Raw genomic sequence first — 16,958 nt, forward strand, 5'->3', positions numbered from 1 at the left:
TCCTATACCCAGAAGTGCCAAAGGACCTCTCCAAACTCTTAAATAAATCCTTATGTAGAAGAGAGTTTACTAAATACAGACTGAATAACAATAACCAACAAATGTCACCTAGAGCACGTAGATTACCAGGAGAACGCCCAAGCTTTCAGAATTTTGACTAACGTTATGCATAATTTTGAGAATTTGAGTTCTAGACAAATAATACTTTCAAGAAGCCATTAAAATAGTACGCAAAGCAGCTTCATAAAATGTAATATGCATTCTACAAAAAGTGGGAAAAATTTTGATTTGAAAACCAAACTTACAAAGAAGGACAGATTAAAGAACTCAACGTGGTTTTTAAATAAAGTTGATTTCCAGACATCCTTTTTAATTCTCCAATCCAACCACAAATTTTATCACTGAAATACCTAAGAGAAGTATAAAAACACTGAAAGATGCTGATACTTTTGGCTTACCAACTTTTGTAATGTTCTTTTTTTCTCTAATGAACTTGTAAATATTCTCAATCAAAACAAAAAAATTTGTCACGAGACTACTGAGGGAAAAAAGTGCCTTAGAAAAGTTTGGTAAAGTCAAGAAATAGAATAGATTGAAAACATGGCATTCATTTCAAATCATCTTGAGATGGCTAAGAGCAAAAAGGGTTCCTTTTTTCCCCCTCAATGAATCCGGAAGTCGACTTCTCTCACAAAACACAAAACCATATAAAACACTTATCAAGAAACTTATTTTTAGAATTTTTACTTTTATCTGTACATGATCCTGATGATGTTAAAGATCTTGACAAAGGCCATGGGGCAGTTTAGAAATTGAAATTTTAAACATCATGACAGTACATAATCCTTGCCCCAGAGCCCCGACCCTTGCCTTAAACATTCATGATGATATTTGCCATTTACAAATATGTCAATAAAAGCTCAGTTGGTTCTTGGGGAAATTAATCAGTATGAATGCCATCAAATAATTAAAAAAAAACATATTTTGCCTAAATTTGTAAATAATACCTATACATATTACATTTAATTATGTAAATATATTATATTATATTATATTATATATTTATATAATCTACATATCTAATTATACATATTAGAGAGAAAAACACATTAGTTCAAACACTGTGTACCACTAACTCATTCATTTGCCTACAATCCATATGGAACCTCAACATACAACTCTCCTTTCTTTAACGCAATCAAGTTAAAAGAGGGAGATAATGCTTAAAATACTACAGATTTTTGAAGGTACACATGAAATAAATATCTATGACTATTTTATCCAATATGGATAAGAAGCAAAAATACCAATATTTTTTTCCTCCAAAGTATACTCTGTTTCTTAAATTTGACTTAACATCACTAAATGCTACTTACTATATAAAGAACTCAAAACATAAGTTTATCAAACATCCTTAGACTGAAATCCAACAAAGAAAAATAATGCCTGTTCTTTATTAGACAATACAAACTGACCCCAGAGTTCCCACTAGGTTCACAGTGCACAACTAACTAATTACAAGCCTAAAAGTTTCATGAGTTTCACCCCAGGTATCATGAGCTGAAATTCCAGGCCTCTGTGTCATTCCTTAAAACATCTGCAACAAAATCGAACATTCTCGATAAATGAGATATGCAAAAGCATTTACTTAAGTAGATTTTTAAAGCATATTTATTAACTCCTATGGCACAAAAATTGAAAAGTTTTATAGTAAAGAGCAACATGCATACACGCACGTGAACTACAGTTTTACTTTAGAAGATGCCTTCGATACAGTTTACTTAGCGCAATTTTAAACAAGATTCTGTTAATATTTGACTTAATTAAGTATAAGCTCAGGCTAAAAATAATTAACTCATAAAATTAAGCCTTTTTGTTTATTTAAAGTAATCGAGATATGCGTGTCCCTAACATTAACTGTTTTTCTCCCTCTGTTCTTATATTCTGCAAAGATGGCAAAATACAACATGCCGCTCCGCGTATCCATGTGTACATATACACAACCTAATGCAGAGAAGCATCTGAGTCTAAGTTTATCTGAGGTAATCTGTTTTGGTTTCTTGCCTGCCAAACCACTTCTGGTGTTTCCAGCAGGGCAATGACAGCATACACCTTCTTGTTATTATTTATGTACGGAAGGCCAAACCAAATGTCTGGGTGGGTCTCCAAAGATATAAAAATCAGTAGTTTTTTTTCCATCCACAGGACCCAATTACATTTAAATAAACCAACTCCTAGTGAAAGATTGGCTCCAACAGAAAATACCACGCAACCACAGACACTGAAATTAAATCACAGTCGTAAGTTTAGAAGCCACCAACATATTGTTAAAAATAGTCTTTAGGCCATCTTTGTGTACGCATCCACAGGCAAATAATGCACGTTAGTAATGAAAAGAAATGGCTCCATTTCTTTCAATGAGGCACATCCTTTGCTAAAATTTCCCAATCTATAAAAGTTTTCCATCTCAGGCTAAACATATGAAAATACGAGCGGCTGCTACAAGGACTCCTCACAGAGGCAGGAAAACTGTCATGTGCTGCTCGGCTTTAAATGGATGAGTCCTTTTGGCTGATCCTGGAGTGACAGAGACTTGACAAATGTGGGAAAGTCCTCAGCTGTGAGATGGGGGCTGAGGTTGTGGGCTCCTGGTCAACTGAAAGGTTGCATTAAATGTAAATTATAGGACTGCTCCGTAGATATATACTCCTTTCGACCAGGTGAAAGGCAAGCCGAGTGTCACACTCATTCAGAGATGGCCTGGTGGTGGCTTCCTAGCGAGAGGAAGCCCGGCAGCCATGAGCAATTATAATTGCCATCTCTGAAGGATGGAAAGGAAGGAAGGAAACATTTTTATACAAAACCATATTAAATTTCCTTTTTAAAGTGCCTCTACGTATTTCTCTTTGCAATTTATATGAAAAAGTATTAGTTTTAAAACTACAGCAGAACTGGCAGTAAATATCGCAGTAACAATTGTTCTTTTATTAAATATTCATTGAAATAAATTCCTGCGCTTTCTCATTTTTCTTCTTCCTGTTCCAATATTTATTTACAGCTGATTATTAACATCTGCCCGTGTAACGGTTTCATCCATACAGAAGCCGAAGGGTAAAAAAGTCACACACACCCTTCTAACGTGACCTGTAGTTAGACAGAAAACAGTTTTCTCAGTCACCGCTTGGCTTCCTGTCTGTGACCTCTGAAAAGCATTGGAGGCCAGGGTTAATGGCCTTTCCAATCTCTGTGATAAGAATTCATTTTGTTCTATTACCAGCAGTTATCTGAGGAGCCTGCTGCATCACTTCAGCAGGGTTCAATCAATGAGAGGACCTAATGAAGTAACCAGCTGTAGCTCTATTTCCCTGGCCAGCTCTATCAGACAAATAAGAGCTATCAGTCACATCTTAAGGCTGATCCCAGACACAGCATCTTCACATGCTGAACTCGTATGCATATGAACTAATGATACCCGGCCATTTCCTTGAAACCTTCTCTTTGGATATCTCTTCCCTAACACTGAAAATGGAATGGAATGAGTCCCAAGATGTCGTAAGAAAAGGACAATAACGCAAGATCAAAGAAGAGCGGATCTGCCGAACAGCTGAAAGAGTTTACACTGACAGCAAAAAGTTAAATTTATATAGCATTGCAAATTAGCTCCCTGCTCAGCTCCTCTCAAACATTTACACTTTAGGTTGGTATCTTTTAATCTTCAAAAAGGGAGAGGATGAAAAATTATTATTTTCAATTTTATCATTTTTATTGATATAAGTTTTATGGCAGGACATGCATTTTGACTAAGCCATCAGAAACGAAATATAATTACACTATAATTTTACCTTTTGGTCCAATATAAATGTAACACCATAAGTTAACTTTGGGACATTTAGTATTAGCTGATATAACTAAACCCACACAAAAACTGCAAGTTACTGTAAAACTCTATGACTTGTACATTTTAATTTTTAAATTAGTAATTTTATTCTTCTCTAACTCAAAAGAACATCTGTTAATAAATGCTAGTTTCACACAGGTAGATTTCAGAAGGGAAAAAAATCCAAGCCTTGCACCTTCAATTAGTGGCCTCATAAATGTATTGACTGGTATTAGGAGTCCTGTTCAAAATGAACGCCTTTGTGGAAAGGGTGCTGATGACAGTTCTCCAATCTTTAAACTATTTCTCAGGAAAATATGGAATGGTTCACAAGAAGTTATGAACAGAACACTCAGCTTTGCTGATATGCTGAAAGCTACAATATCTTAGTTTACTTTATTAGTCTAATCGAGATGAATTTCATGTAACACAATTTGTATTCTTTTAACTTGGCTGCTCTCTTTGTCAATTTGAAAGGAAAGAAAGCACAGCTGTTTGCTGTTATGCTAAAGAGATGATGTCTAAGGAAAGCCACATAAATTAAAAGTACTTGTAGCCTTGTATTTGATAAACATATTCACACAGGCAAAAATATTTTATTTCATTAGAATTTTGATTCAAGTAATACTACTAATGTATTATGACTAAAAGGACCAAAGACTCTATCTCCAAATGTCTTTAAATTTTTATGGGTGTATAACACTGCTTTCTTTTTCAAATTTCAATCACAGAGATGTTTGAGTGATATGGTTCCTGTAACTCTGATATCAGAGGATCTTTTCATTTCAAACCTTTGGAGACGTAAATGAAAGATTATGGTGGAGTAGATAAGAGGTTAAATATAATGGGAAAAACAACCATGGTATTTAAGGAGAACAAAGGGGGGGTGTGTGTGTGTCTGTGTGTGTCTGTATGTGTGGTGTGTGATTACTGGACTTGTAACTATCTACCTATGTGTGAAAAGGACTGAAATATCTTTGCTGCATATGTAAACAGATAAGAATATGCCTAGCAGGCATTTTGGGAACATCTGTCAATTTTTTATAGAACATACTGATTGTGGGCTATTGATTGCATTTAAACAAAGTTGTTGCAAAAAAAAAAAAATCAGCTAACAATTCGTGTAGAAAGGGCCAATCAATATTTAAATGACTCACTTTATTGATTTAAAATTAACTTTCAATTAAGAGATCCATAGGACTCTTAACTGCGACACTTATCCATTCAAGAGAAAATAAAGGTACATTTATCGATACACTTAAACAGCAGTGGCTGGTTTCCTATCGATTCAGTCATTTGCGCTGGGATTCGTTAGCGTCATCAGCCTTTAACTTGCTTACTAGGTCTTCGCAGTGTACAACACTGCGAGATGTAGGAATGCGCAAAACCACACAAAGAGAGGATAGAAATTTAAACAGAATTAAAAGATATAGGAAAAGGTAAGTCAACCTTACACTTTTTTTCTTTTTTTCTTTTAGTATTATGTAGAGAAGACTGTTTCGATTATCTGGGAGATTATTAGAAAAGGAGGCCTTTTAAGGGGCAATTTTTCAAAGCAAGTGGTTTAGCTATGGCACATTTTGTGTTGTGAAATTGTGTAAACGAAATCTTTGAACAATTGACTAGTAAAAGCTTTATTGGCTTCTAGTGACTAACAAGATCACTAACTTGCATATACTGGTTATATTATAATCAATGGCAGCTAAAAACAACAGTTTATAGAATTCTTTAAAGACAATAATTGTATTTCCCATTGGAAATACTGTATATGTGTGTTTAAGGCCATATTTATTCAACAATATTGCAAGGAAATCACACTAAGCTATGCTGTATTATTTTGATAATTTGCCAGTTATTACATTTTATCGTTTTTATCAGGGTTTTCATGAAAATAAAACTGATATAGAAAATTAAACTATAAGATAAAATGGATAAATAAATAATGCATGGATCAGAAAATTTACCCATGTATTTTAAAACCATAACTATCCACCTAGTTTTGTATCTTTATCACCACTGAAGGGGAATTCTGGACAGGGGAGATCATTGATCTTAAAACCCTTTACTACAATTTCTAATACTATATCAGAAAAACAAAACCGAATGATCTCCACAGGGAATGGCTTCTTAACAGACTCGAGTCTCCAACAAGCTTGATTGTAATATGTGTGGCAGTGTTACTCTTTTTCAGGAATTCAAAATGATAGGTGTTCTTTTTGGTTTAAAGATGATAATGCCCCTAGACGACACTGCATTTCCTACAGCCCATTGATCTCGTTCTCGTATTCTTCATTCTGCAGAGCTCTCTATACCAGAAAGAAGCTATCCCCAACAGAACCTCCCTAACTCATTTCCTGACATATCATTCCTAGTAAGAGAGACAGAACAGTCAGTCTAATTCCACTTGTACAGAATCAATTTTTAATTACTTTTACATTTACAGTTAATCTTCATTCTCTCATAATATCCACTATGGACACAAAAAAGATGTTTTCAGTAACATCAAAGATCAGCCTTTAGTTTTTTCTCTGTGTACCAAGTACACAGTGGTTATGCTACACCAGTTCCACCTTTAGATTTGCTCTGAACTTGTAAGAAACACTTGGATTGGATGGAGGTGAAAAATCAGAGCTCCAAACGCTTAAATATAAGAAATCCCTCCTCAGATAGTTTAATCATATAATATTGGTGTAACACAATTTGTAATATATTACGCCGATTACACTTACTAAAAAGTGCATGATGTCATTATTCCACCTGGAAATCAGAGGATGATACTAATTAAGCGATAGCAGGTGGCACTGGATGCCTGTCAAGGTCCTCTCTGATCTGCAGAGAGAGATGTGTGGCTCCCTGTCTAAACACCCAGGAGTAGTAACAATTGGCTTAAGCACTATTCAGTCCCAAGGTGCCTCGAATAGGGGATTCACTTTGATTTAACACTTCCTTATCACATCAAAGAGGTGAAAAAGGCATCTTTATGGATTGGCTTGCAAGGGGAAAAAAGAGGGTTGTCTTTTTACCCTAGTATGTAAACTCTCCTTAAGAATTCTGGGAGTACTTGAAAACCACCATAGGAAAAAAATCTTTTAAGATTCAAGCCACGTAACAAAATATATCGTTTCCATGTAACAAAAATAATTAAAAGTTGAGTTCTATCAATCTTTTGATAGCTACAAACTGCCAATTTTACTATTATAAACAAAGTCCAGAACTAACTAAAATACCTGTTCGGTGGACTGAACTAAAATATCTGCTCTGTCCTACGAAATAAATTTTCATCACCTCAGCCAGTTTCACATCTCCGAAAAAATTGTTGGCTACGATTTTTTGGTCATTTATCCTATTTTGTCTATAACCAAAACTCTTTTAATTTACCCTGCTCACAGCAGGCTTTGGGAAATGTGGACTACATCAGTAAGAACAACGCTCAGTCCACACCTGTAGTTGACTGGTCAGATCTCAGGAATGTCATAGGGCCATCTCATCTTTTCCCTGCATTCACTCATTACCATCTTAATGACATCAGACATTAAATGGTTTGGAGCGAGGAATCTTGCCTTTTGGATGATCACACTACATGTTATTTGAGTGGATGTTGTAATTTAGCAGTGATAGAAAAGTCAATCGGCTTGAAAACGATGAGCCACGCTGAGTGAGTCATGGGAAAGCGCAGACAACACATGCCTTTTAGGCAAACCAAGTGGTTCCTATAAATGATAGAAAATGAGTGGTATCTAATTTCTGAAATTCTCTTATCCAGCTTGATCTGCCTCTGGAGTGCTTCTTTCAAGATCATTATTGTAGTTTTTACAACAGATCAAAGACATGGTTGATAAGACGATTCTAGATAAATTTGTTACATTTTCGGATATCTTACAATATATGAAATCTCACAGCATGGTTAGTTTATTTAAACCTTTCCTTTCACCCTTAAAGGCTTACTTATACCATAATTTCAGAAAGGTTTCATATCACTTTACCTAAATCACGGCTAAGACGGACACAAATAATTACAGGAATTAGTGCTACAGGGTGTAAAATTGTTCTTCTTGTAGTAGAGGTACATTCATTTCATTCTGGAATTCCCTGCTGAGAAATGATGTGTGCAAACTATCTAAGGACACTGTAATCCTCTGATGTTTAAAAAAAAAAAAATAGTAAAGTTGCATGTAATCTCTGACTAGAAAAAAAAGGGTAAGACTTGTTCATCCCAAGGACGAATGCCAAGTACTCTCTGCTGAGCTCAAATGATAATTCTCATTCTACAGAGAAAAAGCCAGAAATTTATGAAAATCGGGTTTTTTTCTAGCTTAATGGAAATAAATGTAATACACTTACAGTTCATATCCAAAACACAGAATGGCTATACATCTTCAGTGAATACTGAATTGAGTAGTCTTTTGTGATCTGATTTCCTTTAGACTTTTTTTCCTTTATCCTTTACCAAAATCCTCATTTGCAATATTATAACTAAAGTGAATGTCCCTTACTATCGTCAGTAACTATCTTCTGTAAAATATGGGAAACTAATTTGGTGCTGTGCCATATGCCATTAGATCAACTGTGCAAAATGCACTAACGGTAGGTTACGCCACATAGGAGGTCACACGAGGGATTTTTAACTTCTTGTTCAACCACAGAAAATCAGGAGGCGTTAGGCGTCAGGCCTACTTTCTTACCCTTGCATGCCTCTGATTAGTTCAGCCTTAGTAGAACAGAAATCCTTAATCTTCTCTTTTTAATATTGAAGAGGTAAACCCTTTCACCTGCATGTGGAGACTGCCTTTTCATCAAAGCTCAGGAGATTCCGGCAACAAAATCAATGTATGCATGTTCAGAGCAGTTTTCAGGGTTTTGTAAGACAAATCTCTCAAATGGGGGCTAGTTTAATGCTATTGAGCTGGGCTTCGATCTGACCGAGTGAGTGAACAACACAGCAACAGTGCACTTTCCAGGGCTCACGTGCCAGGAGGGGGGACCACTCTCCACAAATGCAGCTGTGGAATTTCTCCATGACCTCTCACCTCACCTAATCCGACTTTAAACCCTGCCGTGGACCGTTAAATAAATAAATATTTAAAGGTAACCTCGAATCAACAAACACAATTAATTAATTTCTCTTTTCCATGTTAATAAACTACACTTGGAGAAGCCTCCATGTCGATGGGAGTATTTTCGTAGGTAGGGCCAGGGCAAATTCTGAAAACTCAGATTTCCTTTTTAAAAGTATATGTTTGAAGAGCCCATGGAAACACGAATTCTTTTTTCTTCAGGATATGGATTTGTCTATTGAGTCAAGAAGAGTAGTTTGTTTTAAAGGGAAGTATTTCTTTTCTGGTGTTTATGTTACTCACTAAAAGCTTTGATTCCTTAATAGCTTAGGCCTCCTATCTTTAAAATCATTCAACAAATACGCCGCTATTCAAATTCCTGTCTTATTCGAAATCCTGAAGTTACTAAATATACATTGTCATATTCGGTTTTTAAATTACAAATTAAAATGATTCATACTTAAAAACTAAATTTGGGGCATCGTGTTGCCCTCAACTCCAGGGTGAACAAGATTGCTTCACCCATCTTGCTTTCATTAGTTTCATAACTTCACAAATTACCTGATGTTAAATCAATCATAGCTTTATGCAGCTACAGCCTTCCTTTCATGAAATAATATTTTACCATGGCATGAATAAGGCATTTGAATATTTTTCTACTATTTTGGAAACATCAAAGGGAAACCATCTCAGATTCCTTGTTTCATTTTGAGATGAGTATTTTTTCAGACATTTAAAAAACTACTGGGTTTAATGCAAAACCTCTAAATCTGAATTACGATCAAATTTTACAAGAGAAGTATTTCTAAATCTGGTGTAAATCAATTTTGCGTAGTTATGTGAATATAAAATATACAACTGTTATTTATTTCTTAATGCAAATGACATGCTATCGTTTCATTGGTACGTTGTCAGAATGAGTTTTGAAAACATAATGAAACATAATGGAGCAAAGATATTTCAAATAATTTGGAGTGCATATTTATAGGATTCCTGTTTATTTTTCCTCTTTACATTGACTTGAGGTTCTGAAATTGTAGCAAATATTAAACCAAATATTTCCCAAACTAAAAAGGATAAGGACGAGTACCATCAGTAGAGTTCATTTATATTTTTTAGAAGTAATCCAGCTGAGGACACATAGACTGAACATTTTGATGACATTAACTACTCTGATCCATCCTCCTGTCACTCCTAGGAAGTCACCTCTGACCATGATTCACACTCTACCAAAAAAAAAAAAAAAAAAGGCTATTTGGGGCCCATTTCGGAATAACCAGTATAAATAACTATTTTCAAAGTAGTATAGTTACCTAACTTGTACAGCTGCATTTTATAAGGATAAATATTAAAGTCCTAACTATTGTACTTCAAAACAATTTTAATACTAATTTTTAAACATGAAATGAACTTCTGAATATACCTCTTGACCCTCCCCACTCCACTGTGCTCACACACACACATCCACACACGCATGCACACACACACAATACTGATTCATATTCTTCCAGAAGAAAAGTCTGAATTTTTGTTTCAGGACTAGACAGAGGAATTTCCCTTACTCATAAATATTTTAAAGTAAATTTGTGCCTTTATGGTTAAATGGAAACTGCTTACTGTTGGTCAACAGCTCAAGTGTGCTGACAGGAATTAGTGAAAAATGTGCTATCACAGAAAATATCACACTTTTTGGTCTCAGAGCCACTAAAGGATACAAAAGCATTCTTTGGCCTTGCCTTGCGGTCTAGGAACTCAAATCTAAATCAGAACCAATGGATATAAAGAATTTCTCATTATTTTCTCTTACCTAATAAAGGCATTTACATTCCAAAGTGAATACAGGAAAAGGTTTGTGGGGAACGTTGTTCCGTTCTTATATTTCTTTGAAAAACATTATTGACTCTCAAAAAATAAATAACCATTTGAAAGTAACTGTCCCTATGGTATAAAAATAATTCTGAAGCCTAAAGCTGATAATCTTGAATTCAACATACCCCAAAAGCCCTCTGTCTATACACAATGACGCACTCTGTAACCATTCGGTTTAATTCCAAAGTTTGCAAAGTCATATTTTCTAAGTCAAAGACACATTTTGTACCACGTCATATAGAGACTGCCCCAGTTAAACCATATTTCTTTAATGGCAGAACTTCAAATATCATCTTGAGTTTCACAAAACCCTCTTTCTTTTCAGAAGTAATTAGCTAAGGCAGAGTTTGTATGGCAATTAAAAACTACTTGCTTGCAGAAGCTTGTAGGCATTATGTAATTTTTTTTATGCTACAAGTACATATGTGTATTCTTGCCTCTAGCTTAAATACAGCGAACGTTGTAGTTGGTTGCACAGGAATTGTCTCAAGAACATTAAAGCAAGCCAAACACGATTGTATTCCAACTAAAATTGCTCTCTTTATACCGTGTATTGAAACTTGATAACTGTTGGTTATAAAATTCCTTTGATTTTCTGTAGGTAATAAAATACTTTGGCAATTACTATTGACAGTTCTGGATAATCTTGAAGGCTGCCTTGCCTGAAGAAGATGAGTGTTACAAATCACTCCACTGAAAGAGGGAAGATCAGCTCCAGGCAGCAGACAGGTTTCAATTTCACAATGCTGATTATCTCATTCGCGATTCTATGCATGCCTAAATCTGAGAATCCCTCAAGCAGCTCTATGGACTTCTACTCTTAAAATGCCTATTACGCTTTCATACTTTTTCCTGCTTCCTGAAGAGTGCCATTTCACCAAGCTTAAATAGCAGAAAATTGCACTGCTTTTGCTCTGCCCATCTCCTCAATCTCTATTAACCTGCACAAGAACAAAGGAGTATGATGCTCCAGCTCTAGGTTGAGAAATAGGTTTGAAGTTGTTTTTCATTTACTGCCACGCATATTTTTGACTCATAAATTCATTTTCAACAATCACCTGCTTTTAATGCCTCAGCAAATGACTAGAAAATGCAATATTTTTTCCAAAATGTCTCAACCTGTTGGTCCTTGTTCAGTCGCTGTGCGCACTCTCACACGCATGCTCCCACATGCACGTACGCTTTATTATTTACAGTAACACCAAATGAAAGTCCACGGTTATTAGGATGTGCCTTGATTTAAATAAAAGTGATAAAAATGAAGCTGGCCCAAATGGAATTCTTTCTGTTTCGGTTAGAAGAGAACAATAGGCTAGGAGCCGAACAGAAAATGGTGGAAGCACCTGGTTCTAATGCTTGCAACAGGCCTTTATTAGATGTCATAAACTGAATGATGCATTCCTGTATGCACGACTTATATAGCCCACAAATGTGGAGGTAAAATGGAGGACAAAGAGTTCTTTTCAAACAATAAGGTTAAACAGTCCTTTTAAATCAAACAATATTTATTAAACGCAGAAATCTGCTCATTCCTCTAATTTTACACATTCCTGCCTCTCTTTTTTAAGGCTGAACCTTTTGGTCGGATTTTAAATATAAACTACATCTCGCATCAGCGTAAAGTCAGTTCTACATGACACAGGTGCTGCGAGAGAAAGGGGACATCTTTTTCTTTTTATTTTGTTCAGAAAAGTTAGAAGGCTCCATGTCCATTCTCTGTGGTCAGTGAAGATAGAAATTCATGTGCGCGACAGGACGACAACAGCAGCAAGGTAATTTTGGCCATCGGAAACTGTTTTAAAATAAGGTCTGTTTTGCATTTAAAAAGATAAAAGAATGTTTTCCAAAATGACAATTGCTGGTTGGCCATCGATTCAGAGCTTTAATCTCATCGCCTGCTCAAATTTCCCATTATGTCTCACGGAGGCTGAGAAGACTCCAGAGGCCAAACTGTGGCCTTCGACAAAAGTGGAGGGGGTAACAGCATTAAGAAACACAGCTGTTGCTCGCAAACTGCAAATGTTAGAATAACTCACTGCTTGTTTTTTCCTTGCTGCTAATAAAAACTTAAAGTGTTTTGCATGCTTTCTATAAACAGTGCACTTAAGTTTTATAATCTAGTACATCTTATTAAGCGTGAAGTCTGCTGATCCCTAAATTATTCATAACGTGGTCCAGACTGATTAAGATTGGCTTGTTAAGGAGCACAAGAAGCAATTAAACTGACAAGGCAGTGCGGCCTTGATGTATACATTTATTATCACAAGAATACCCAAAGTGAATGCCCTTATTAAGCAATGAATTTCACCTCACTGGCCTTCTACCATGGCTGCCACGGGCAGAGAGAGCGAGGAACAACATGTCAAAAGCTAACTCTGAGGAAATGCCTATCTTCAAGTGAAACCGATTTTGTAATGAACCTTTCAGTTCGCTCCTGAGGTAATAAATCCTGACTGGTGCATTAATTACTTGATAACATCCCATCAAAATGCAAATGCAGCACTTGACCCATAGGAATGGCTCACTAGCTGGTAACTCTTCAGGGTGGACATAAATTGTCTGTTTTCTCTTATCAAACAGGGCGTTTATTTCCATCTTGCTAGGGTGAATGTCACTCCTGCCACCCTCAGCCCCTCTGTGGCCTGACACCATCATTTGCAGAGGACTGTCAGGATGTGCCAACATCCTAATTGTGCGACTCTTTCGCTTTGTACCTTTCACAAGAAACTGCCTCTTCCCTCCATGCCCTCGGACCCTCCCTGAAACACACACACACACACACACACACACAAACACACACACACGCAGACACACACTGTCTGAAGGAATCCAACATGTCAAGGACAAACTGACACGGTGTTAGAAAGAATAACCCCCAACTCTACAACACACTAATCGTTCTCTTTTTTTTTTTCTTTTCAAGCCACACACCAAACTAAGAATTTCATCTCTTGCAGTGATCAAAAGTGAGATCTAGATGAACACTGGAGGTATATAGGTAGTATACACAATTAGGCAGTCCACAGAGTAAGGCACGAAGATGCTTCCTGCACCGATATTCACACCGTGACAATGAAGCATTTCTAGGTGGTGTTTTAATATTTTCACAAAATAATCAATACTTCATTAAAGAAATAGAACCGGCACACTCTAGGCCTAAAAGAGATAGCAGGATAAAAGGGAGAGTCAAAACACGGCTTAATAAACACTTGAAAATGTGTGAGAGAGCATCCTGTTCCTGAGTGTTCTCTTAGCCTAGTGAAACAGAGTTATTTAGTTACGGAAACTGTTTCCACAATGAATGTTAATGACGATTTTTGCTTCCTATTGGCTCCTTCGAAATTCTGATCTCCATCAATAGGTCTGACTCTCCCACCTGGGTCAACCTGCCTTCCAGTCGTGTTTATTTGTCTTGAAGGCTTGGTGAAAATCCTTAATTCAGGTTACTAGGCAACCCTGCAGGTGAGAAAATATAATGTTTGGCTGACTCCATTTTTGAATGCACACAGTGGCCTAATGCCTTCAAAATAGACTGCAAAGCATGTGCTGATAATTCTCTGCTACATTCTCTAAAGGCGAGGTCAGAAGAAAATTAATTGATGCTGAAAATAATGACAGAAGGAGAGGCACCACTGAGAGTTGGTGTGACTGGCATGTGATAATGTTAGCAAGAGTCTCAGCATGTGACTGGACAGTGTGATGAAAAATATACCCTGTGCGAGGGAAAAACAAGTTACAAAACTTAATTAGTTTTTGACACTTCTTCATAAGTTATTATCTTTTCATTTGGAACATTGCCTTGGGACATCAATACACAAGAAGAAATGAAACATTCTTATTGTAAATATGAAAGAAAGATGACTTTATATTGTGCCTCTCCTCTTTACGTGTCCTTTTGAATAAACAAAATATCCTCTGCAGGCTAAAGGATATAAGAGAGTGGAGGATGCAAATGTCTCTGCTCTAAGTTTGACACCACCTTAGTCGATGGATGATTCCATTACGATGGATTATGCAATTTCGATTTGAAAAAAATAAGGTGGCGTCCAAATCAAATGTGGTCAAAATAAGGCTCTTAGATAGGAAGTAGTCAAATTATATCCCCTATTGCAATAATGCTTCCTGCACAGCAAATGTATTTTTAATTCCTTTCCACTAAGGTTTATACCTAGAAGTAATTCACACTGATTACTAAATAACCCTTGTGAGTTGCTTTGTCTTTTGAATTTTAAAAAATACACTTGCCGTGAGCAATGAATTTCATAAACCAGTAGCTCTCATGCTTGATGAATCATTCTTATTTTATGCAGTGCTGTGTGATAGAGAACTGAGATAAAATATTCTATCCACAAGCTATTCGGTACAATTTATCATCAGCGGTTCACTAGTCCAGTGATAACACCTGGCTTGCAGATTGTAATGATCAGATTCTGTTTTTATTTCAAACAGGAGCAATTCCGAATACCAGAGTTTTTAATTTACATACATTAGTGAGGTTCAAATGTGGCAATAGCTACAAGCAAATTCACTTGCAAACTGAATGCTCGCCTTGCATAATGGGTTCCCTTTAGCAATTACTCACCAGTGAAGTACCCAGATAAAAATGAAAACAAAGAGAAAAAAGGAAAATCATGATACATACACCATAGTGTGGACTGGGATAATTACTGAACCACAGTGAAGGTCACGTTTATATCTGTTTTAGTAATGATTTCTTGTAGCCTTCCTCTGCGCTGAATTCCTAATGCAATCTCCTTTCTATCCTATGGTACTATATTCTCTTTCATCTGTAAATTTTTAAAGTTTTGATACTAGCTTCCTATTATACAAAAACGGCAACCGTATTATTAACAGAAATGATTACTGATAGCATTTTCAATAACTAAAATACGGAACCATCCGCTAAATACGGTAATCACATATACACAACACATACACACACACACACACACACACACACACACACACAAACTCCACGAATATACGAGGCCAAACATTTAGTAAAACCGACAGGCTTATAATAAAATACCTCTTATAGTTACATCACTTTCACACTGACCACAATATTGAGCTTGAATTCCCAACAGCATCATTACTAGACATTTTCTGCCACCTTTCTAAATCTGAAAAGCTTCCTACATTTAGTGAAGATTAGGTAATGCTACATCCAATCAATAGCAGCTATCAATTCCATACCTTGTTCAGCAGAACAAGTTGATTAGAGTAAGTAAAAAGGCTGGCTAAATATAGTTTTCAACTAGATGTTTCTTAAAACTAATCTGTAGTTTTGAAAAATTGTACTACCCATAGACCAAAACAAACACTAAGATTATGACATACACAATGAGAGTTGCTCATCTTTATCCCATAATATTATTGAAAACACAGTCCTGAGGCTCCAGTGTAGCCAGCAGCTTTATGTTTATTCGGCATTTCCAGATTCTGGATTGTTTATGTCATGCTCTCATGGTTATATAAATGGAGTCTCATTTTAGGTTTATCAGCAGTTTTCTAAAAATGCCTATTTATCAGAGAGATCAGTAATATTATTCTAGAGAAATCGTAACAGTGTGTTTCATTTCCAAATTCATGTGTTAGGCCCAACGCAGTAAGTTTTCAATTTCCAGACCTGAGCAAATTGTGTAAAACCAAAGGTGCTGCTCGTAGGACAAGGCAGATTCAGAAGACACAATGGATGGAATAGATGACAAAAATAATTGGCCTGGCTGATCTCTTGGTGCCTGCTGAAAAGGCGGAGATGCTGTGGTCCCAGCAGTTTCTGGTTGATGCTTCGTGAAACAGTTCTAGATATGGTCACCCCAAATTAGAGGACACTCAGTCTTTTTTCTTCATGTTATCAGGACACAGTCATCCATTGCCCATACCTGGGAAGTATTAGCCTTTCTTAGAAATCATTCAGTGAACCAGCGCGGAGAGTCGTAGGAAAAAGATGGGGAGGAAGAGAAATCAGAAAATGGGGAGAAAATAGCCCTCTATATTTATAAGGCTTTATAGTGCGGTAAAGTAGCCTGCCCTTTCTCCCTAGTTACGGAAACATTATCAGTAGGAGTGGCAATAACTCTTCTCTGAAAAGTCACAAATAAGAAATTGGACACTTTAGGTTTTCAGACCTACCCAGGGTTCTGGTTTTTAAACTC

At 36.2% G+C, this 16,958-nt stretch overlaps 1 protein-coding gene across 4 annotated transcripts in view; it reads right to left on the bottom strand.

The window, feature by feature from the left end:
• ZFHX4 (zinc finger homeobox 4) overlaps positions 1-16,958 on the bottom strand; it is a 174,438-nt gene that overhangs the window by 48,334 nt on the left and 109,146 nt on the right. The window lies entirely within an intron of this gene.

Source organism: Equus przewalskii, chromosome 8, assembly GCF_037783145.1.
Source record: "Equus przewalskii isolate Varuska chromosome 8, EquPr2, whole genome shotgun sequence".
NCBI classification, from domain to species: domain Eukaryota; kingdom Metazoa; phylum Chordata; class Mammalia; order Perissodactyla; family Equidae; genus Equus; species Equus przewalskii.